The following is a 3,947-nucleotide window of genomic DNA, read 5'->3' on the forward strand; positions in this document are numbered from 1 at the left end:
AGACAGACAGAGAGACACAGAGAGGCAAACAGGAGGATAAGCTGAAAGAGATTCTGGAGCCAGGCAGCTCTAACCCAAGCAGCTTAAGCCTGGCAGTTTTTACAGAGTGTGTGTGTGTGTGTAAAAAGAAATGCAAAGGAAAGTGTGGAGTCCTGTAGCTCAATGGTTAGGGCACTCGCTTTGCAAGTGAGAGACCTGAGTTCAATTCCAGGCAGAGGGCGAAACCTTGGGCAAGTTTCCTTACTCCACACAGAGCCTAATAATAATCCCTCCAAAACCAAAAACAATAATAAATTGGTTAATTTCAATCTACGACTGTTTGTGGGACATTGCTGTGCGCAATTGGCTGCCGCGTTCACCCACAAATATACTGTCAATTCACTTTACAGTGTGTTCTGTGAAGCGCTTTGGAACGTCCTCCCGACGTGAAAAGCGCTATATCAAATGCAAGGATTATTATTATTATAAGTGTGGACCAATGTACCTGGAAATGGTGATGAGTTCCCCCCCCCTCAAAAGGTGCTGCTTTTATAGGATTTATAGGATCAGGATTGCATCCGAATTGGGGCAGAACAACATCCAGGTCCAGAGCTTAATATCCCCCCCCCCAACCCCCTCTCAGTTTGTCTCACAAAAAAAAACTTGACACAAGAGAAGAGGAAGCAGCCCAAGTTTCACAATGCAAACAGGAAATGCGGTCAAACTGTGACCCCCCAACCCACCACCTCCACTCACTGCGACAATAAATACTAACCAACAAACATCACCAGTTTGATTCAGAAATAACCTGGCAATGGGGCGAGATTCTCACTTATTTTTACGCGCACGAGTATCGCATTTCACGCCCACCCTGAACAAAACCGATGCTCCAAACAAAAAAATGTTAAAAGAAAAGGCAAAGAAGCTGAAGACAAATAAAAGAAAATGAAAACAAGTCGCTGTGGGGGTGGAGGAGGGAGGTCGATCAGTGGACAAGGCTGACCCAGGCTGGGAAATTCCGATAGACTCACGTCAACACAAATGTGATGTGATCCACTGCAGAGACATTAACCAGTTCATTATTACTTTCATATAATTCTGGAATTAAGCCATTGACAGTATCTTTCTATTGATTTACTTGCCCCCTATTGCACTCAGTGCACCTGTGTGGGGGTAGCATCTCGGATAATTATAATGATAATACAATTAGGTAACAATTTAAAGTTTAGTTGTTGAAATGCAATATCAGCTAATGTGAAGCGTTATCTTTACACATTATTCATTCCTACAAATACATAACAAACACACATTACTGTAAATAGTGACATAGTGGTAATAGCCCATGTTAAACGAGAGGAACTGGATTCAATTCCCTCACAGGACGAAACCTTAGGCAAGTTTCCTTACTCCACGCACCTCTGTTTTCCCAGCAGTAAGTAGGAACCCGGATCATTTCCGGGGGTAATAATCTCTTTTAAAAAACATTTTTTTCTTTGTGGGACATTGCTGTGTGCAATTGGCTGCACATTTTGCCCACAAAATATACAGTCAATCCCCTTTACAATATATTTTCTGAAGCGCTTTGAGACGTCCCAACAACATGACAAGGAGCGATACCAAATGCAAGGATTATTATTAATGTCAGGTTTTTATTTTTGGTTTGTAGACATTGGTGGTATATTTACATGTTTTAAAAAAATTAGGAGATGCGAGAAAGCAGAAGAACTTTATCGCAATGTGGTCAAACGGCTGCAGTTGTCAAAAACGAATGCGGGAACCTTAGGAGTCGGTGTACCTTTAAGAGCTCTTTATCTCTTTCTTTGTCTCACCCTTCCCCCCCCCAGCAATTGCCAGTAAATGGCAGCCTGGTTTCTGCCATGGTTACTGATCCTTTATTTGGGCATGGGAGGCTTCCCCAAGCACGTCAACGTTACGCAGAGCTTTTTTCCCCTATGACCTCGTTTCTGAAATATCAGAAACTTGGACCTGTGCCATTTCCTTGTGTCATTTGTGTACGAGACCTGTACGTTAGATGGTTTCAAGCTTCCCCACGTGGACAAACACACATACACGCATAACCACTCACATTGTACTGGCTGGTTTACTTGGAAGCCACTCTGCCCACCCAAATCTACATAGGAAACAAGACAATCATATTCTCAGTAGATCAAGCTCTCGCTAGAGCTTGCTTTCTTGATCGGAGTTTCCCAGGAATGTGGGATGTTCAGATCTCATTCCTCACTCCTTGATTTTTTTATGCATGTGGGTGAATATTGAATTGATATACATATAAATTAGTCATTTCCTCCCCTTCCCCCTCCGCGCCCCCCCCACCCCAAAAATGTAATCTAGATCAAGAGTCCTGTAGTTGCCAGTTGTTCTGGTGGTTATTTCTCTGGAATAGGGTGCAGAAGAAGAGTGTGTGTGGGAGGGTGGGGGCGACGTATACTTCACTCTTCCAAAAAGAAATCAAAACTGAAATGTTTTGCATAATGTTGTTTCATTCTCAATGCATTCTCACCTCTGAGTCAGAAGGCTGTGAATTCATAGCCTAAGGTGAGACTCCAAGGCAAAGCTGCGGGGTTTGGGGGAGTGGTGGGGGATTGTGTTGTCAGAGAGACTATATTTCAGATGAGTTGATATATTGAGGTCCCGTCTGCCTGTTCGGGTGGGTTTTAGTTTTATTGTTAAAAATCCCATGGCACTGATCATAAAGTGAAGGGAGTTTCTCATACTTTTCTGGCCAAACAACTACCCAAATAAAATTACCATTTGTTTCATTGCTGTTTGTGGGACATTGCCCACCTCTGTCCGGATATATCAAATGCAAAGATTATTATTAAAACTCTTTTCTTCATCTACAGAATATTGTCTATCTCCCGCCATATCTCACCCCAAACAATAATAATAAGCCATTACATTATATGGTAATAATATTGCCATTATTATAAGTTTTTTTTAGAAAGCAGTGCTGGGGATGTGCTGCAATGTTGGTGGTGCTGTCCTTTGTCCCTGAGACGTTGAGTCCTGGTTGCCTGATCGGGAGGAAGTTAAATATCCCATGGCGTTATTCAAAAAGAGAAGGGAGTTTCTCCCGGTGTCCTGGCCAACAATCCCCCAGATATATAAAAAAAAGTCATTCACTTCATGGCTGTCTGTGGGACGTTGCTGCCCGTTCACTCACAATACAGTTGTTCCACTTTACAGTCTATCCTGTGAATCGCTTTGAGATGTGAAAGGCACTATATCAAGTGCAAGGATTATTATTGTTACCCTTGGAGGCCTTACCCAAGGAGCATACCCCCAGGCCAGTGTCCAAAGTTTGCACTCTATCGCCTAAGTCTGGGCTCTGAACAGGTTTGCCAGAAGTTAAAACACATTTATAGCCCAAAGTCAACGAAATACAAGCCAAAAAGTAGCCCGATAATACAAGTCATCTACTATGGGTAGCGGAGTGGCCGATTTAGGTTAGTGCTTCGGAAACTATGTCAGAAAAGGTCTTGAACTCCCAAATGTAAGCACCTGACGTTAACGTTACAGCGCACAGAGACGCAAAATTAATCCCCACCCAAGCCGTAGTTTTGCATCCGAATTGGGCATTAACCTGTCCAACCTGACAGCTTTGGCTCACTCACTCACTCACTCACTCACTCACTCACTCTGTCTCTCTCTCTCTCACTCTGTCTTTCTCACTCTCTCTCACTGTCTCACTCTGTCTCTCTCTCTCATTCTTTCTTTCTCTCTCACTCTGTCTCTCATTGTCTCTCTCACTCTGTCTGTATCTCATTCTCTCTCTGTCTTTCTCACTCTGTCTCTCATTCTCTCTCTGCCTTTCTCACTCTGTCTCTCTCTCTCATTCTTTCTTTCTCTCTCACTCTGTCTCTCATTGTCTTTCTCACTCTCTCTCACTCTGTCTGTCTCTCTCTCCCTCTCTCTCAGTCCGCCCGCGCAGGCGCAGTGCTGCAGAC

This window comes from Callorhinchus milii, unplaced genomic scaffold, assembly GCF_018977255.1.
Source record: "Callorhinchus milii isolate IMCB2004 unplaced genomic scaffold, IMCB_Cmil_1.0 Scaffold2, whole genome shotgun sequence".
Taxonomy (NCBI): Eukaryota; Metazoa; Chordata; class Chondrichthyes; order Chimaeriformes; family Callorhinchidae; genus Callorhinchus; species Callorhinchus milii.